This window comes from Dermacentor silvarum, chromosome 1 (assembly GCF_013339745.2).
Source record: "Dermacentor silvarum isolate Dsil-2018 chromosome 1, BIME_Dsil_1.4, whole genome shotgun sequence".
NCBI lineage: Eukaryota > Metazoa > Arthropoda > Arachnida > Ixodida > Ixodidae > Dermacentor > Dermacentor silvarum.
The window spans coordinates 374,854,124-374,875,327 of record NC_051154.1 but is presented as its reverse complement, the minus strand read 5'-3'; the positions used below and the strand labels follow the sequence as shown (position 1 = coordinate 374,875,327).

At 45.1% G+C, this 21,204-nt stretch overlaps 1 protein-coding gene and 1 non-coding gene across 2 annotated transcripts in view; both read right to left on the bottom strand.

The window, feature by feature from the left end:
- LOC119437467 (cytochrome P450 3A4) overlaps nt 1–17,320 on the bottom strand; it is a 101,847-nt gene extending 84,527 nt beyond the window's left edge. Inside the window, exon 1 of the mRNA XM_049660589.1 lies at nt 17,227–17,320. The gene's annotated coding sequence lies outside the window, so the exon portion shown is untranslated. The remainder of the gene's footprint in view (nt 1–17,226) is intronic.
- A 1,315-nt stretch (nt 17,321–18,635) lies between these two features.
- Trnar-acg (transfer RNA arginine (anticodon ACG)) lies at nt 18,636–18,708 on the bottom strand. Its single transcript has one exon. It is a non-coding gene; the product is annotated as a tRNA-Arg (tRNA).
- Between the last annotated feature and the right edge of the window lie 2,496 nt (nt 18,709–21,204).

Below are 21,204 nucleotides of genomic sequence, written 5' to 3'. Positions count from 1 at the left end.
TGTAGAATGTGGTACAGTCTGCGTAGAGAGAGTTCCTGTAGATCAGTCTATAGCTAATCTATAGACTTCAGCCTTACAATTTTACAGGGTGTCCCAGCTAACTTAAATTTAGTGAAGCTGTTCAATGAAAAATAATATTAAGAAAAGACGCTGGAATAAGATCCGATTTTAAGACCTATGGCGTGCATTCGGCCGTGAATTCAGAGGTCTGACCTGTAGGTCTTTTTATGATCATATATCTTGCACCGTGTTGTTTTTTAACCTTTCATTTTCATTGACCAGCTTGGCTAAAATTACTGGGACACCATATATACTAGATAATACACCACATTTTGCCAACTATGTTTCGGCAGGCAATGTTATTCTATAAACACTCGCTGCTGGGGTTTGCTAATAAGCAGTTTATTGGAAATGTCTAGAAAAATTTATTGTACCCAGTATGCATATGGGAACATACATAGGGAACTGTACATAGAAAAGCATGCATGCAGATGGAAGCAGTCAAAAATCTAAAATGTATGCAGCCGTGAATCATTATGTAAAGCTGCATGAGCATTTGTGTAATTGCACATTGAAGAAAGTTTAGTTGCATGCAATGCATTCGCTTGAATGAAATCTACTATCTGCAAGTTAGTTAAAATTTTTGTTTACATATGGCAGCAACAAAATTTTGAACGTATATTATGCATGTGCACCTGTTGCTTCCCATCTGCATTTATGCATTCATGTTAATAGATTATTAATGATCCTGAACCAGCTGCACTCTCATATGTTGCAGAAACAAATATTTCAAGCAATTCCACTAGTGGAGACTCATGCAGTGCAACAAAGAAAACAAGTGCACCGATATTGAATTAACTGTTTTTATTGAACGATATAATACATTAATTTATTAAAATGCATGTCTTATGCTATCATCACAAGAGAATATTTACATATTTACAGCTGCTTCCCCTTGGCGAGCATGGTTGCCAGGCTTGCCTTCACCTTCGTGTAAGCCGTTCCGAAGGTGCTGGAGGTGCATGCTGCAAATATGTAGATACAACAATGTGAGGCAAAAATAACAAATGTGTATTTTTTGTACGTTCATTAAGCAGCTTAATATATTCGCTCAAACCACTTAGGTCAATCCTTAATACGGTTTAACTATGCCTAATGGCTGCTTGTCAATACAAAACAGTACCATCGCATAATGTTTCACTCTACCGTATGGTGAAAAATTAAACTGTTACAATTGCTGCTGGTGCCAGCAACAGTATGTTACATCTTTTGACAAGGCCATATGACACATAATGTACTTAATTAGCCCAAATGACCTTTATATTAATTACTGAAACTAGGCCACCCAGTTGGACTGCCTACATTTTTGGCTGGTATTTAAATATACCCGCGCGGAATGATATGCTCAGAAGAGTGACTGGAGTATTGAACGTATCATGCCAAAGATTGTAATTTATTTTTCTTAATACACATTTAAATGTCTTTCTCGTACTCTTAACTGATACATAATTGGCCATAACTTCAATAGAAGGCAGATGGATTGATTGTGTCCATATGGTCACTTAGTTTCCTATAGATAATCATATCTTTCTGGAATGCTGACACGGTTGCAAGTTAGGTATACCACATGAGCACAAGAAATACCCCGTGAGCACTTTCTGTGTTGTGGCACGACACATATGCACCTTCTGGGAAACAAAACTGAAACTCTCATTACAATGAATGCTATCACAGTAAATAATTGAAGGCGCTCTATAACATAAGTATTTTTTCTAGAGTTTCGAGGTTCAGGACACTTACCCAATGCAAAAAGATTGAGTAAGAAATGCCCCCCCCCCCCTCATGTCAGCATGCTTCACTTTCATTTCTTTTTCAGAAAATCGTACCTATTTGTAATTTTTTGGGAGGTGAAATGCTTCAAAAATATGTTTAAGACAGCGATTCTCTGGAAACATTGTATGGAAATAACAAGACAGCATACCTATGTTGACATTTTCAACTGCCCTGGTGTTTTTCCAAGCTTTCCCTGGCTGTTTTCATGAAAATTCCCTGGCAGTCTATGACACCCGCAGTTTAGGGGCAATAAAAATATTGTGGTTTAATGCTTGCCAAATTACTGCCAGTACATAATTATAATTATAACGAATAACACGTCAGTCACTTGAAATGCACTATTAGATTCAGCTGAATTAAAGCACTTGTTTAATAAAGCTGACAAGGGCTTGGCCAAGTTCGTAATTCATGGCAACACGAGCACAGCACAGAAAATCCTCAAACTCTCCTCAAACCAATGGCTTCAGTTTCAAACGTGTAAAGGGTGCTTCCCCGAACCACTAATTTATTGTTCTCGAATTCTTTCGGTTAAGTTGCGAAGCTGCGATTGACTGGGCTTATCGCGAGTTTCGTGCTCTGAAAGCTTTTGCGGTTACATATATTTATACTGGTTGCCAGGAGCCCCATAAATACTCCTACTTTTGACTTACGAAAACGGCAGCACACGCTGCTGATGCATGACCCGCAAACACGGCCTTTCATCTGAGTATGCTAGCATTTATTCAACTGGGGCCGTATTCTGAAACGTTCGCCTAGGCGAAATTTCGCCTAGGCGAAATCAGCATGCGCGCTGATTGGCTGGTTGAGCAAATTGAATGACGTCGGGCTCAACCACCCAATCAGCTCATCCAATTTTGCTAAAACAGCCAATCGGCGCACGCCTGAAAGCGAAAAAAGAAATTTCGCCTAGGCGAACGTTTCAGAATACGGCCCCTGTACGTCTCTTTTAGACAATTCGTCACTCTAGCACAATTTCGAGGTATATACATAAAGCGCTTTAGATGAGTTTTATTAGACAGGCAGCGCAGCGTTTGTGGCCGCCGATAGAGCGCCACAAAACGAGACCTGCCCACAGTACGCCGCTTAACACACACAATCCGCGCTTACTTCTGCTCAGTATCCACGTTAAACATGGTGTATTTCCTTTTTCACGGACATTGACAATGACGGTAAAATGAACAAGCGCGAGCGATCGCTTGCCGTTAAACATTCCCTATAGTAGAATCGAGAACCCGAGCGCGTTTACAAACCAAACGACAAATCGACAGTACGCCCGAGTCGCCTACATTACATGCAGCCGGTTCGCACTACGAAATACGCTCACCTAGTCATGAGCTAGTGACGGAAAACATCTTCGTTAAAACTTACCGTTCAGTGTAGTTGACGTGTGATGCCGCAAAGTCGAGGCGAATACACAGACACAAAGGTGCACCTTTGTGTGGTGAGCTGCCTGCATGCAGGCAGCTCACCAGCAACAACAAGCATTGACTTGCCTGGCGCAGCCGTTGAGAATTCGAATCGACTCGGAGAGATGGCACGCCGCCGTTTCTGCCGCTGCGCATGCGCAAACGCTGAGGCCGCCGACGGCATACGTGCTCCGAGAAACCCGAGCGCCTTTGCCCTTTTCTTTTTCTTTTTTCTTTCTTTTTTTTATGGTCGCTCTCTCTCTCTCTCTCTCTCTGCGTTCCATGCGCGCGAAACCGGTTGCTTTCACCTTCCATTTTTCAGTTCTTTCCATGGAAGAAGGAAATGCCTTGGCGCGCTGTATTACAAACGCTGTGGGCTATCGCATGGAGCAAGAGCGCACACTTGGATGAACGAAGTGTTTGTAAAAACCGTTAGCACGCAAGTCAGGCGCTAGCATTATGGCCAACGACGATGAGTAATGCAGTGCATTTCTAGGATAGCTTCCAACGTACTGCCAAATAAGATACCTGCGCACATGTTAGTGCACATTTGTCTGCTCCGGTGATATGTCAAAGCAATCAATACACTAATGACGCACGCATATGCTCGGCCGCACAGGCATATAGCGCCTGGAAAGGACTGGGTGGGCTCAGAGTATCTGGCGCACATTGTAAGTGAACGAGAAGCTTTAATGAATTTATAGCGCGGGATATCAGTCTGCGAAAAACCACGCGATATTAGTGATGCAGCCTAGATATGGGGAGAACCTAAAGAGTATCTGAGAATCAGACGACACATAAGGCGCACACCTCATGCGCGACATCGGTTCATCGCACACTAGCAAATTCTGCGTTGTCAGCTATACACATTACAAGTCTCTGTGCTGTTAGCTTGATGCCTGTTTGTAATCCGCTTCTTGCTAAAACTGGCATTCATGACATCCATTTACATGATTGGATCGGCAGTTTGTTTTCTTTATTTTACTACCGCAAACGTAATGATATGAAAAACAACTGTAAAGACTGTCTTGGGATTGCCGAGAGCGAATACGGAGGTCATATAATGTGGTGAACAAATGCGGAAGTATATACACCATATCTATAATAAACTCTAGAACAAGGCTTTAAAGAAATGTCAGCAGTATATACAATCCCAGTGGCTTATATCAAACGTTGCTCCGTATTATCCGCCTGTACCCCCACTTGGTTACAGCGTACACGGGTTGGGCCGAGTTTAACGACTTTTGTCTATAGACGGCAAGTAAATCTGAAGCAATAAGACGTTTACAATATTGGCTGTCCTTTAGTTCATCTCACAGCTTACAGCAATCGGTATACGGTCTGTTCGCTCGAGTTAACATGATCTTTGGTGATGTCCCACCCTATAGCGTTCATCGGGAGGGGGGGGGGATATAGGAAACCATTGAAGAATAATTTCAATCACATAGAAGTATATATTCCGCCTCCGTGTGGTTCGCAAGGAAAAATTATCGTCGGGGATGCATTCCCGACTAACTAGGGTGCCGGGCCCAGAGGTTACATGTTAAAAACCAGTGCAATACTGGATGAAACTTCGCGAGCAGACTCTTAAACACCTAATTATCTGGTAAAATAATAATTAAGAACTGCGTATTTCAATGACAGAGATGACATGGTGACCTTTATTGCTTTTCTCTGTAGACATTCTATAAACTGGCAATCGGCTAAAGAAATAGCAAACAGAAAAACTTTTGCGTATAAACGGTGTATATAACTAGAGCACTGCACGGGCCGATTTTTTCTGCCCGGCCCGGGCCCGTTTTTACGTTGGGTAGCCCGCCCCAGCCCGATCAAAACTTTTATGGCGAGACCCAGGCCCGGCCCGGGCCCGGAAATAATCTACGTTACCCGCCCGGCCCGGCCCGCCACCCCTTTACCTTAGGCCCGAGCCCGGCCCAAGCCCGACTCGAATCCGGCCCGAACCCGGCCCGAGACCGAAAAATAATGTTTTTTCAGAGTTGAGACGCCCGAGAATAACTCGCTGCACGTTTCATGCACACTACCAGAAAGCCCGAGCCCGGCCCGGCCCCGCGTCAAAAAACCCGAGCCCGGCCCGGGCCCGGGTCAAAAAGCACATGCCATGCCCGAGCCCGTGAAAAAACTGTTCTACCCGGTCCGGCCCGGCCCGTGGGCCGGGCCGGGCTTTCGGGTAAGCCCGAGCCCGTGCAGTGCTCTAATATAGACCACTAATACAGACAAAAAACACAATTTAACGACCTTTGTCAAGACTAAATTTATAGACGGGGAATAGATAAAAGAAGTAGACACCTTATCAACTTTCGCCTATAGAAAATCTGTAAACCAGGTGTATACAAAAATAATCAACACCTTATCGACTGTCGCCTATAGACTGCAGTCCTTAGACACAGAATGAACAAGAATAATAGACACGGTATCGACTTTGGTCTATACGTAGTCTATAGAGCGGAAGATCACAATAAGAAACAAACAAACTATCGACTTCTTTCTGTAGACCGACTATAGAATGGAAGTAGACAAAAAGAAATAAAAATCATTAATTTTTGTCTATAGACAATTAATGGACAAGAATAAATAGAGACCGTAACGAATTTTTTTCTATAGGTTGTCTATAGAGAGGAAGTAGACAAAAATAAACAAACATCTTATCGACTTTTTTCTGTAGACAGACTATAGAATGGGAGTAGACAAAAAGAAACAAAAATCTTAATAACCTTTGTCTATAGACAGTCTATAGACAATGAATAGACAAGAATAAATAGAGACTGTACCAACTTTTTTCTATAGATAGTCTATAGATAGGAAGTAGACAAAAATAAACAGACAACTTATCAACTTTTTTCTGTAGACCGACTATAGAATGGGAGTAGACAAAAAGAAATAAAAATCTTACTAACTTTTGTCTATAGACAGTCTATAGACAATGGATGGACAAAAATAAATAGAGACTGTATCGACTTTTTTCTATAGATAGTCTATAGTGAGGAAGTAGACAAGAAGAAACAAACACTTTATCGACTTTTTTCTATAGACTGTCTATAGAAAGTGAGTATACAAAAAGAAATAAAAATCTTATCAATTTTTGTCTATAGACAATCTATAGACATTGAATGGGCAAGAATAAATAAAGACTGTATCAACTTTTTTCTATAGATAGTCCATAGAGAGGAAGTAGACAAGAAGAAACAAACATCTTATCGACTTTTTTCTATAGACTGTCTTTAGAATGTGAGTAGACAAAAATAAATAAAAATCATATCAACTTTTGTCTATAGACAGTCTATAGATTATTTATCAACAAAAGAACAAATCTATAAAAAGGCAAAGTTGTCTACAAGTAGTCTATAGACATTCTACAGACAGTCTAAACTCATTTTTGTAAGGGAGAGACTGAATTCTCGCACCAAAGGCAGATTCCGTAGGTTGTAACGACTCGCTGCAACGATGACGACGTTTTTGTTAAATTGTGCACGCTTGAAGTGAATTACGTACGTAGTAAATTATGCGGAGTGCACCCGCCAGCTGGCGTTTTCCTGACAGTGAGGACATGCGTGTTGAACAATGCTATGTGCTTCCGTCGCCCTTGTGTTCTAATAATGCAGGAATGGCCCTCGCCTGCAGCAACCGGGTGTTGCGGTCCAACATAAAGCACTCCTCTCCAGCATTCCGAGCACAGCGGGGACTTTCTGGCTGCCCTTCGAGTCTTCGTCGCTTACGGCCGTACTGGCCCGGGCCGTCGACCGTGCAACAAAAGGAGAAGCATTCCGCGAGCACTGTGATTTCCTTGTATACGGAACTGAAGACATTTCGAAGTCTTCGAAGGGTATAAAAGACTGTCGCTTTTCTATCGTGCCAATGACTACTTCAATAAAAGGATAGAAGTCTACTTAACTTCTAAAGTCACGTTTGAGAAAGGTGTACCATTTTTTCGTTGCGTATTTAGCAGTCACAGCTACCCAGAAAGCTCGGCAGCAACCATGGGCCTCAATTGACAGCGAATGAGTTTGAATGATTCTTCGAATACCGCCTTACAGAACACACATTTTATGCTTTCTGCCACCCAAAAGCAAACGGACAGATTGAACGATTTACCCGCGCGCTGGAAGATTATGTTCGAATATGTTTGCCCGAAAAGCGTCCTCTGGTGGAAGCCGCCACGGAGTACCTTGGGGTACACCAATACACCCCGCGGGTAGCAACTTGCGAAAAAACTGCTCTGCTTCTGTATGGCTGTCATCCAAGAACGAATTGGACTTGGTCGGAGCTCGAGACGTCCAGTTCTTTCAGAAGCCAGGCATCTAGCTGCAAACACTACGTCACAGAGTAACTAAGTGTCATCAGGTGAGGGGCAAGAAGTACAAAGACATGCAGCGGCGGACACGGCTAAGGGCACATGCCGTACAACGGGGCACGTGCTGCCTGCTGAGAGCTTTCCCGCCCCCATCACAAGCTTTCCGTTCCAGGAAACATGACGCTCTTCAGAGCCACCGCAGACAGAAGCGTGCCCATCAGAAACACTGAACAGCGCTAAAAGTTTAGGCATCAACAACGAAAGGCCACGGCAACCCTACAGTGATCAACGCGAGACAGAAGACAACCCGCATGATTCGCGGACTACCAAATGTAGCATTTGTACAATTGTTTTAAGGCAAAAGACTTATACCCCTGACACACGGGCAAAAGTGAAGTCCTTTGCGGGAAACCCCTTTTGTTACTCCGAAGGATCCTTTGCAGAAAGGAGTTGCGCCGATGACACACGGCAGCACACTAACTTCTTTAGATGGTTCCTCAGATGAACGCCGCAAAGAAAATAAGAAGCAAGAGAGAAAACATTTAAAAAAAGCTGCGTAGGTAGATTCTATTTCGCGATTGTAGAACTTAAAATCGTTTTTTCCATTTTCGGAAGGCAAATCAATGCTTACGGGGCACAGTAGTTTTGCGACAGGTTTCCTTCTATTGATGAGTTGTGCACGCTGTATGCGAGAGTACACCTTTCTGCTCGAAAAGTAGATGCCCTATCTTCTTTGCCGCAAAGGAACTTAGCGCGGAGGGAGATACTCCTTTGTCGTGTGTCACTGCACTTGAACGCCTTTCCGGTAGATGTCCCCTTACATGAAGGACTTTAGAGTGCCCGTGTGTCAGGGGTATTATAAGCTGGCTCATGGGTCGAAAAATCCGATGGCCGTCCAGAGTTATGGCACCAAAATTCAAGTTACGTCTCAGGTGACGTGTCAGACACATTAAAGAAGAGTCTGGGGCTGGGCCTGTTCTTACTGTACATAGCTTGAAAAAACGACAAAACCCAGCCTTGGAAGACGCGTGTACAAGAGGAAAGAAATTGCACAACCACACACGCTGGGACTAGCAACAGAGTTTCAAGAAACACATGGCAAGGTAAATATACCTGGTATGAAGTTTCCATAGAGCCCCGTACGTTCAAAATATGGCGGTTCATCTACGGTGATAGCGTGATTCGGAAGTGATAGCGGCGTCAACGCCCATTACTATCGATGGGCGCTCTTACCTGCTCTTACGGTGGGCGCTGAAAAAAAGGTCATTATTGATAATGATCAAGTAAAATAGAGTTGTCTCTTCCTTTCTCGCTCATGCGTTAATGCACCATACATAAACAAGAAGACATAAAAGTGGCTTATTCGGAAAAATGCTGCCATTAGAATGTGTTCTACACCGATGCATTTATTTACACTTGTTTATGTATCGCGCATGCGCGCTTTGGTTTCCTTTCGACCCAAGTGTTTTATGAAACTATGTTGCTAGTCCCAGCAAAGGTGGATGTGCAATTTCTCTCATCTCGTCTACGCGTCTTCGAAGGATGGGTTCTGTCGTTTTTTAAACATTAAAAAAAAGGACTGTTTTCATGAGCAGAAGCAAGTTTGAAATTACTATGGAAGCTACGAACATAGCCACATTTGGTAACGCATGCGCCATTAAGCCAAGATTTTCTTTATGAATAAAAGAGCTCGATTACCTCTGTTCGTGTTTAACGGACACCATCAGCGTGGCCACAAAAGGTGTCTGCGTGTGGTTTGCCCGGTATTGCTCATATTTGCCTAGCATTGTACACGTGTCTTTTGGCGTTTTGAGAAGTATATGTACACCTGCGAAAACTGGAAATAAATCAGTTGTTGAAAGTTAGCGCTTTGGGTTTGTTTAATGTGCCGTTCCGTGTCCCTCTCATTCTGTTTGCGCTACAAGAAAGTAGACGAACGGAAAAGAAAACCACAACTGTTCTAACGTGCCATTAACCACGCAAAACCAGTGGCGATGTCTACGCGACCGAAAAAGAGAACAAGATAAAAAAAAATGTAAAGAGAAAAGAAGTAATACGAAGTAACAACGCATTCGAATGAGAATGTCCAAGTAACTTCATGAATGTCACGTGAGCGCTAAGGCTTTCGCATTCAGCTTCTTTAGCGTATGCTAAATCGACTGTCAACGTTTTTTCAGGGGGGAAGATGTCGCATGATTACTAGATGGCGTCCATGGTGGCCCCTCATTTGTATACGGCGTGATCATTTTCAATTTTTTACGGAATATTTAGATACCGCGTGTTGCACATAACGCAAATCTAGCCCTTGAGCTGGATTATTCAAAGATACGGACATTACTTCCATGCGAAATCGAAACACATATTCAAATAATGAAAAAAAATACTAATTAACTTCCTAATAATACTACACGGCACATATTGCAATTTGAAATATGTGCCATGTAGTATATTGCAAGAAATATTATCTCGAAACTGGAGTCATCCTGGAAATTCACTTCATGTGGATACGTCTTCCAAGCTCACCGGCTATAATTCGTAAATTGCAATATGTGCCGTAAAGTAAATCATTAGAAAATCAAATAGTGAATTTTTGTTAATTATTGGAATATGTGTTTTCATTTCTCATGCTAGTAATGTCCGCCTCTTCTCATAATCCAACTCAAGGACAAGACGATGAGTAACACGAGAACAAGGTGAGAGCAGGAGCCAACGTTTCGACCAGTGGACTTGTCTTCTTCAAGGCAAGTCCACTTGTCGAAACGTTGGCTCCTGCTCTCACCTTGTTCTCGTCTTACTCATCGTCTTGAATCGCCATCTCCCGCATTTCCCTTGTTTTAACTCAAGGACAAGGAATTATGCTACCTGCCACAGGCAATTTTTCATAAATTCGGTAAAACGTAAAAATGATCACCCCGTTTATTTCCGCCACTAATTAATAAATCTATCCTTCGTTCGGCTACCGTGGAACGCGCTTTCTTGAGACCGAGTGTCACTCCGGGAGTGCCAGCCCGCGAAAGTTCGATCGGCTCAGAAGTGCATAGTTCAGTGGGAGTAAGCTGCGTAACTCAAGACCACAGCTTGAACCGAGTATCTTTGTAACACCTTTGTGTAGGAATCACAATGGCTCACGAAGTGTGACCTATACCTGACCGAGGAAAAAGCGGAAATGAAAACTAATCTCAGAAATCCCAGTTCCAGCATCTCTGATTGCATAATTGACCCACACTTTGTACCATAGTCCAGTGACTTTCGGAGGCGTGCAAACAGCCTTCAAATAATTTTTGAACACAATTAATGCAATTTGTATTGGTAATTTAGGAATCTTAGGTGTCGCAAGCTGTCTGCAATAAATTCGATAGAAGGGTTTTCAGCTGGGCTAGTGAGTTTAAGTTCATCATGGCGAAACATCGCCCACCCCGCGACGGGGTTCTATGCTTCGATGTAATAAAAAAGCTTCAGTGAGAATATTTCCTTTTTTCTTTCCTTATTAGTTCAAACGCACAAAATACGCATTTTTTGAGGCCAGAAACGATTTTAAGACTATGCATAGTTAAGAATCCACTTTGGATAAAAGAACGTGCCTGTTTTAGAAAAATAAATGGGCAAGCGTAATCACCAAACGAAGTCTTAGGCAGAGCTCACCAGTAAATGTCGCCTCTTCGTGAAATGCGGCTTACAGAAAGACCAACGTTAAGTGCAGGACGAAAGGAGGTTCCCGCGGCCTCCAGATGTGGCTGTGCTGGCCACGTCGCGCAGAAGTGTTTGTACGGAGTGCATATTGAGACATGGCATAAAATCTCAGCACGTGCGGAAGGATCGACTCGAGATCATTTCACAATACAACCGTACGAACTGGCAAGATGCCACTAACCAGCGCAGGCATTCAGGAAAGCTGAGCGTAACAACTGTGTTTCTACTGCGTGCGGGGAGGCGTTCCTAGAACTCCAGTAATCTTAGAACGGCGTCTCAGATCAGAGGGCCAACGGCTTGCTGCAACCGTTCAGTCTACGCGGAAATGATGGCGCTAGACTCCGCCCCATCGGCTCAGTGACGTTGAGTGGATATATATATATATATATATATATATCCAGCCCGTAGCCAGGTGGGGGGGGGGGGGCGAGTGGCCCGCCTCTCCCCCTGCAATTTTCATGGGAGAGGGGGATGTTCTCCAGCAGAGCCCCCGCCACCCCGCTGCGCATAGAAATTTGTCAACAGCTGCTCACCTTGTGCAAGAGCAGCATGACTGAGCAGATCTTTCCGTGCCCATGTCCTGCAATCAGCGCCGTACATCGGCCAAACGTCTTCTTATTTTTGGCTCTGAGTAACGCTGCTTTATTTTTATTACTGACATCTATTGAGACGAATCGTTCGTACAAAAATATTATACCGTTAGGAAGATTCCTCTCGAAACTAAATATAGAAAACTATTGTGAAATGGTATGTAAAAAGTCACATAATTTACATACTACGAATTTTACCGCAAATAACTACAGAAAAAAGGTGCTTTCCTCAAATAGTCAAGGCCTTCAGCAAGTGCCCCCCGAAAAAAAAATCCTGGCTATGGGCTTGATATATATATATATATATATATATATATATATATATATATATACAGAAGAAAGGGGAAAGTAAGTGCGGTTAACCAGAGGTACAGATCTGGTTTGCTACCCTGCGCATAGGAAAGAGAGGGGGGGATTGCGCAGTTGATTGGAAGTTACGGGTGTACCGTGGCAGCCAGAGCTGCGCAAAATTATATAGTTCCTTCATGGGACCTCACCTGCGGCACAGGTGATTTGTTTTGGCGCAACGACACTGCGCAGAGATCCAAAGATGCTTTCTTAGATCCTAAATAACTGCTCCGCATACATTACATACTGTGGAATTCTAGATAATAATGTGTCTCATTTAAGTAAAGAGTATATTACCTCACGAAAATGACTGATTATTCGTTTAATTTGACATTTGGGCTTAATGTCCTGCAAGAAAGCTGTGAGAATATTCCACGAAGCATCAAATTGCTACATCACATCAAGTACATCGCCTAGAAAGAGGAAAATGACTTCATACAGCTCCTCCGCTTCCGAGTAAATCGCCAAGATCACTTTTCACACCCGAGAACGCTTTCGTCGATGTCTGCATGGCTCGGCTGAGCTCGAAAACAATGCGACCCGTTGAACGCCATGGTGCGTAACGAGCATAAGAACAGCTACGCTCTAAAAAAAAGTTCACACCCTTTGAGTCGTATCTTGTCCCCAAACAATATTTGTCATCTGCCTTGCTTGCGTTTCCTTTCTTGAAAACTCGGCGCTCGCTACTTTCCTACCGAGAATGCTGTGTCACGCTTATAACGCTCAAGCCTTTCGTGACTATAGTAAGTACTAAAGTCCCTATATAGAAAAAGTACCGCCATCTACTCTTTCTTCCGTCGTCTCCTCTCTTAAAGCGCTTGCTTTTTTCTTTATTTTTGGCTTGCGAAAGCAAGTCGACGGTGGCGGCCCTAGAAAGTCCACGTTGAAACTTTCAGGGCGTGCGCGCGCCGCCGCCGCTGCTGTAGACTGCGGCGGCGCAGATGTACTTTCAACATGGCTCTGAGGCGGAAAAAAAAAAACTAAAGAAGTCAAAGCGCGCGCTATCATCGTCCAATCGGAGATACAGGAGAGAGCGAAGCGGCGTTGATCAAAGGATGGCGGTACTTTTATTATATAGGGACTTTAGGAAGTACCGGACTCGCAGCGTTCAAGAAAGTAAATGCGGACAAGACAGATGACGATTACTGCTTGGGGACAAGATACGACCCAAAGGGTGCAAACATTTTTTAGAGTGTACCCTCAGCAAAGATATAATCTACGAAAAGGCTTCTGTACTTTTTCCGCGTGTACGGCGGCAACTTTCACGACATTGAACAATCTTCGCAAATACCAAGACAGATAGACGAAGCCAACGCGTCAAAAGAACTCGAACTTTCCTTGACCATCTGTTATGCATATTGTGCATCCATAATGAGCACTTTCGCTCTCCACCTGAACATCGTCGATCTTTTGTCGTATGGGACAGGTTCAGGAGCGAATATTCCACTTCTAGAAGGGGGCGAAATACACGCCTCTCTCTCACAGTATACGCTTGCCGCACTTTCATGTCAGTCTTCATTATGTGCTCCGTAAGCGCTACCTTCTAAGCTGATGCAGTAGCTCTGATCTTTCGCATCTGATCTTTTGCATAAATATTAGCATTTATTGCCACTCGAATTGCGGTAGTACAACCCTTAAGAGATATAAAAATTAGCGAACCATCCAATGTCGCAGTCTGCGCAGGAAAAGCCCTGCGCAAACTGCGACACATATTTTCAATCGGCGAAAGAGGACATTTCGAAAATGCCAGAAATATGCATTGATCGATTAAATCCCTTTATTGCGATGAGAATGACACAACTGCCTAGTTATTTAAAAGAAGGGCAGGAGAGGAAAATAGAATTTTAAAAATGTCACAGTTTCGCCCTAAGGGCGAAGCAATGAATGCGATAGCAACACAGCAATGTCATACGAAGTAAGGTGAGCGGCTTTGGTAGCAATATGAATTGTATTAAACGTGAGCTGATTAAGTAAGCAGGTGTGCTGCGGCGTAAGTAGACCGACATGAAGAGAGACTCGATGACCACGAGAAGGCACGTGGGAAAAGGTGGTGGTGATGAGAAGCGCTTCCCGTGGGCAGCGCGTCCGAAGGGACACACCTGTAGTGCTGCACTGCCGATCCGGGCAGCATTGCATGTGTAGCGTGCGTTGGAAAATCTGGCCCGACTATTACTAACTGAATGAGCAAGCGTGGTGTGAGCGCGCACAAACAAACATGAATAGATCACACTGAATGACTGCAGACAACGACTGTCAAAACGCTGGCAGCGAGCGCATACGCCGCCGCGGGCGAAGGTACGTGCGGTCTATCGCTGCAACGGAAACCGACCGGCGAATGCACGGCGCATAAAGGTCAGAGCCGTGTGGAGATAAGAGACGGTGCGGGCGAGCGAGCGACGAGCGCGGTTGTTGGCAGAGTAGAAGGGCGCCCCCCCCCCCCCCCCCCCGCGCTCCCTCCGGCGCTGGCTTCCCGCCTCCTTGCTTGCGCGTGGGTGATTTAGTGCGTTCGCTCTCCGTGATAGCGCGCGTCCCCGCACGCTTCCGCTCGGGCATACGGCGCGCGGCGAAGATTTTATCTATAGGGAACTTCACGGCGATGGCGACGGCGACGACGACGGCGACGGCAGAAATCCGGTTGAAGTGTCCATATAATTGCTATCGCAATAAAAGAAGAGTTACTTCTAATGAATTTGTGGAGCACGTGGCAGCCTGATCGTGGTCAATTCACTGGAACAAGGTATTCAAGAGCGCCATGGAAACGAATTAAATTTTGCGGCAGTATATCGAGTCTCTTGCTACCCATAGTAGAAAAAAAATTAGCGTAGCTTGCACTAGTGGCGCAAGGCTAAAGAAACAGCGGAGAAGATCGGCACCTAGCACTACCAAGTCATCCCCAGCATTTTCCGTAATTTATTGATTAGTGATCGATTAGCTATTGATTGGCAATCGAGTGGCTATCGCAAGGTATATGTCATGTATTTGGGCTAGGCTTAAACACCTTCGCTAGTTCACAGGGGTATGTGCCATTGCGCTTGGACCCTTCCTGCACTACCGCCAGGATCGGCCCACATTTTCTGTTAGCTCTACACGGACTAACGGTCGGCTTAAACAGCTCCGCTGTTAAAAAGAGAAAAGAAACAGTGTATCGTACCGAGTTTCAATGATGGCAACTATCGCAATGTGTTTGGGAATAAGGCTCCCGTCTGGACGCCGAAATGCCGAATACATTTAACACAGCTTTTCCGTCGGCGTCCTTTCTTTTTCTTTTGACATGAACGTACTGCCCGGCCAGACGAGATGTCCTCACGCCATCCATTTGACGCACTGACACAGAGAGCTATGAAAGTTGCAGTTTATTCCAGGTACCAGTCACAAAGTTAGGTGCGTCGCCATATTGTTTCGAGATATCTTCAAAATTATATTTAAAAAAGAAAAGAAGAAAACTAAGGTGTGGTTAGGCTGACATGTTAAGATTGTGTCGCCCTTTCTAATTTTTGTCTTATATGGAGAGAGGGAATACCCAGGTATGTGAACAAGATCATGGCTGGTATTCACACAACCTACCTAACATGCGTTTGCTCAATGGCCCGAGTCAATATGGGCTTTGCTTTGAGGCGGATAGCAGATACAGCGAAGTTATACAGGCCCAAACTCTGAAACTTGCCTTACCTCATCAAAGAAGCCTTCATTGCGGTTAGGCCACCTTACGTAAATTCTGAAAGCTTCCTAAATGAGGCGCCCTTAGTGGAGGCTTCCTTAGTGCTCCCTTACCGTAGGGCAAGAACGAAGCTACATCTATGCTTCCTTTCCTCGCTCCTGAACCTGAAGGAGGCCTTCTCGAGAATGCCTGTCTACGAGATACTTTTCTGTGCACTGGCCGGCTGGGAGGCGAAAAAAAAAGAAAACAGCGTCTGTCCGTTTCGGAAGATGGCAGCACACTCTATACGAAGTTCAAAGAGTACAAGCAACTTGTATGTCTATAGGCCTCCGCCATAGCGCAGCGCATGCGTTGCTTGCCACACGAGCTGCCGAATCTCGAGGCCACTTTCAACTAGAACAGCCTTTCTCGTTAAGCTTGCAGCAACGAATAATTCAGAAGCGATCTGACGAACAGCACCCAACTGTCACCAATAGAGCGCTGCACATGTCCGTGCTGGTCCAAAAGCCCGGGGCGGGTAGGCAACTGTTGAGTAAGGCCCAGCTAGGCCTAGGATTTTCGGGGCTCAGGTCTGGCTTGGGTCGGTCTCGGGCCTAAGTCCGGCCCGTAATAGGCTCCGCCAAACTGAAGGCTCTCATAGCTGCAGCCCTATGCCAATTTTAATTCAGCGGTGCCTGTCAGTATCCGGGAAAGCCGGGGCAGGCAGCCCACGGCACAGGAGCGATACACTGCACAGATGAGTGTACAGGGTGTTTTACTTAACTTGCACCAAACTTCAAAAATAAGCAAATGCTACGTAGCTGGACAGGACCAAGGTAATGTTGTTTGCCGTCGCTTGGGGATGCTGAGATTAATTTTTGCATCCCGCCTAATGTTATAATTAGTCTTAATTAATTATTCAGCTTCTGAAATATTACAATTATATTAAAAGTGCGAATGGGAAAATTGTAGAGCAACATGAAATGCTCCTGGTACAACTTTCTGTTGCTCAGTACGTGCTACATAAAAGTGTTGTTCCGAGCCTAAAAGCAGCCCGCGAATACACGCAAAATTGCCGCGCGACTGGCCGCTCGAGGAACTTTGCGTGTATTCGCGGGCATTTTTTGCAAACCAGCTGTTCGCGTGTAGAGATGCGACGTCACGCACTCGAGCGGCAACGCATTAGGAAGAGCACTAGGGTTTTTTTGCTTGCGCTATTCTACCCTGTCGCACGCTTCATTGCTGCTCAAAGGTGCTTGTAGAACTGGTTCGACACCACTTGGCACGTTGCTTGCATCAAGTTGTCTCGATGCAAAGAAAGGTTTCGCCGGGAAGGCTACAAACTGGCGAAACACTCTTCCTGTTAGCTGCACTTGACTCGATAAACGTGCTGCAAAGAGACGGCACGCGTACCTTTGCGCCGACTGCGGTACCGATGACTCCCGCCTGTAAAAGCTCCGTCGCCGTCCGATCACGAAAACACGCACACGTGCATCGGCAAGCAGCCTCGCACTCTCCTACCTTTGAACCGAGTGCGCAGATCAAACGCATTTGCTGTTGCCGGCTTTTTTCTTAGTTTTTTCGTTTCCCTGTTCCGCCTCAGACCCCCCTTTCCCTATTAGGCCGTGGCTTCAGTGAACCACAGCGGCAGTTGCGCTGTAGGAGAGAAGGACGTCGAGGTCGACTTTGTGTCCTTGAGGCGCACGCAATTCGACGCCGCCTTAATGAGCACCGGCCTCCACTGCACCGAGGCGTTCGTGAATCGCGTTACGAATGGCGGCACTTCTCCTTCCCTCGCCCTCCAACACCCGACACCGGTGGCACTAGCGCTGTCGCTTCGAACATCTTCCGGGCTCGCAACGGCTCATGTGTGGCGCACTGCAGTGAATTATACGGTTCTCGCCTAATTGGCTGCCGCCCCCCGAAGCTTAATCCGAACTGAAACGCACCCAGCTTTGGTCCCGCACTCACAGGGTGTCGGCGCTCGTGCGGGCTGCTTATGTCCGCTACATTGCGGTACAGGCATACGCGAGTGAGAAAAAGAATGAAATAGCTGGCCGCATTCCTCAATATCTTCATCAGTGGGGGTCGTAGGCATATAAGGGAGAACGGAGCTTCTCGTCATTTTGTCAGGTTTCTCTCCGTGGAAAATTCCTAAAGTTTATAAGTGTTAAGTAATGGCATTCCTGTTCACCCATTAAAAGATTTATTTAAAAAATATATATTGTGAAATGTTTCAGTTGTAAGCATTTTATATCTATCTGTCTTTGAAATTCCGTTAAAGAACATTTTAAAAACAACTAAAGCAATTAAAGCGTTAAAACTTCTGCAAAATAATGTTCACAATGCAGGCTTTTGACTGAACTAGAACATTCACATTGTAATTTCCTTCATAATAAATATATTAATCTTATCATGTTATTTTCAAGTCAACTTGCGTACGGAATTTTTTACAGAAAAAAAAAACATCTGGAGGTGCCAAAATGCCTTTAGTTCGGTAGGTGCATTATACACATTACAACAATTTCGAAAAATCTCGCATCAAAAAGTTGGTTGGTTGTGGAGATAATATTCCTTTCGAGAGGGAGAACAGCGTGTTTCCGATACGCCGTTTAAGGGCTCAGCGTTGAACTGCAAAATGCACCAGCGACGTAATTTCTTGCAATTTTTACTCGACTTTTCTTTGTAAATTATTTGTGGCCAATGATCCATCTTTTCTAATCTACAAACGTCCCGCTAAACTAAAAACTAAGCTTAAACAGTTGTTTAAATTAAAGTTAAAAGGTGAAAATAAAATTCAAAGTTTGAAGAAAAAAACATAACGAGCCTGCCAGGATTCAAACCTGGAATCTTCTGATCCGTAGTCAGACGCGTTATCCGTTGCGCCACAGGCCCGGACGCAAGTGGCAGCGACTCTGCTATATACATATGTAATCCAAGCAAAGTTGACAGTGTTAGCATGACGTTTCGCTTCTGGAACTTATTTGAGAACATATCTAAAAAAAAAGCAGTTATACTTATCATACTGTAATAACTATGTCGAGTAGTGTTCCCTTTTCTCTGAATTAACTAAAGCTACACTCCGCGCCATAAAGTATACCGCCTCAAAAGCAGGAAAATTTAAATGCCTATAGTCGGGTACAACTTTAGAAGACGGGAGAGGCCCCGCCCAGTTGACCGAAGCGCACCAGCCAATTCGTCCGCGACTAAAGAAATAGTCCCGCTCAAAAAATTGTGACTGCTTCTAAAACGCGTATTTGTCGGTATAAATAAGATTTGTGTATCTTGACGAGTGGTTTGGTAAAACTATCATGATGGAAATTTTACAGCACATACGGGATCGCGAGAGAAAAATAACTCCGTGCCTTCTACAACGCTGTGTGTCGTCTGCTACGGAGCAAGATCGACGGCACGGGGCATAAAGCAGTCGCTGGCTTAATAGCATAAGATTCATATATACTTTTTGTGTGTTTGCACAAGCTTATTTTTTTATGTGTTAGGCTTATTTTTCAATTATTATTTTTTTTCGCGCTTGCGAACCTGCGATCTTGTGAGTTCGCACACGATCGCGCGCGGCATTCCGTGCCAGTTTTCAGCCATGGAGCCCAGCGAGGTGACATCGGAACGCGATCCTTTGTTGCCGAACGAGCATTGTGTCGCCTCGATGACCACACCACCAAGGAGCCTCGGCAAGAACAAGAGCGGCCACATCCTGAACAGCGATTCACGCAACATGATCTTCCACTGCTACACGTTTTGGCGTAACAGGCAGCCTGAACGCAGCGTGGAGGACGCGAGCAAGCTTGTCGCCGACATGCTTGGAGTCAGCGAAAGGACTGTGTTCAGGGTGAGGGAGGAAGTTAAAGCTTCGCATTTTTCGGGTGGCAAACTGACGACGCCCTCGCGAAAGCGCCCACGCAATGCGGAGAAGAGAAGACGCAGCGTGAGGTTTGACAGCTTGACGTTGTGCGCGCTGAGGTCATGTGTTCACGATTTCTTTCGCCGCAACGAGATACCGGCGGTCGAGAAGAAAACTACCGAGATCTCGGAGCGTATGGAACTCCCATCACTAAGGCGGTGTACTGTGTGTCGCCTGCTTGCCGAGATCGGCTTCAAGCACATAAAGAGAAGCCGCAACTCGCTGCTTATCGACCGGGATGACATCACCTATTCCCGGAATTGCTACCTCCGTGACGTGGAGCGCTACCGGGCGGAAGGCCGAAAGATCTTCTAGCTGGACGAGACATGGGTGACTTCGGGACACACTCGGTTGATCGTGTGGACAGACACCGTGGTGCAGAAGCGCGGACGCCTGTTCGCTCGAGCAAATGGCCTGACGACGAGACTAAAACAACCTTCTGGGAAAGGTCAGGGCCTGATCGTGACGCACATCGGCAGCGAGGATGGTTTCGTCGACGGCTGCTTGGATGTATTCCGAGGCCAAAAGACAGGCGACTACCACGAGGAAATGGACGGCAATCGCTTTGAGGGCTGGTTCAATGACGTTCTGCAGAAGTTGCCAGCTGGTAGCATCATTGTTTCAGACAATGGACCTTACCATAGCCGGCGAGAAGAGAAATTGCCGACGACGGCCTGGAAGAAGGAAAAGATACAGGAATGGCTCACAAGCAAGAACATCACCTATGGTGAAACGATGATAAAGAAGCAGCTGCTTGAGCTGGTGGCATCTGTAAAGTCACTCTCTCTGAGCTACATCGTAGACAACACAGCTGTAAGGGCTGGTTGCATTGTACTCAGGCTCCCGCCGTACCACTGCGAATTTAATCCCATTGAGCTTGTGTGGGCCAAGGTCAAAAATTGCATCGCTGCGGGCAACAGAGACTTCAAGCTGTCCACGGTCGAAGTCATCTTGAGGGAGAAAATCAAGCATGCAACGGCGGAAGACTGGAGGAAGAGCATTCAACATGTGATGGACTTGGAGGCAAAGTTCAGACTTGACACGTCTGGAAGTGAGCACATTCAACCCATCATCATCCAGCTGGGTGAAGATGACACTGAAGAAAGCGACTCCGACTGTGAGCTGTCTGGCATTGAGCCACTCGACGAAGCATAAAGGCTTCTTATCAATGAGAGAACAGCCCTTATTTGGTCTATCAAAATTTTGCCGGCGGGTTCGCAACAGACAACCATTCATTATGTGACCTCTCAAATAAATAAGCGTTCCACTTATGTCATATTCCTTATAATAGAAGCTAAATTCTGATAAGCAACGTCCTGCACACATTCTGCTCGATTTAAGAAGTGGCATAGAAACACATTTAAATGCTGGCATATCTCAATCGAAACACTATTGTTAACCCTGATTATCGTTGGCGGGCTCAAAATGCTCATTCGGGCAGCCACCGTCGAGTTTAATGCGCCCCATAGTGA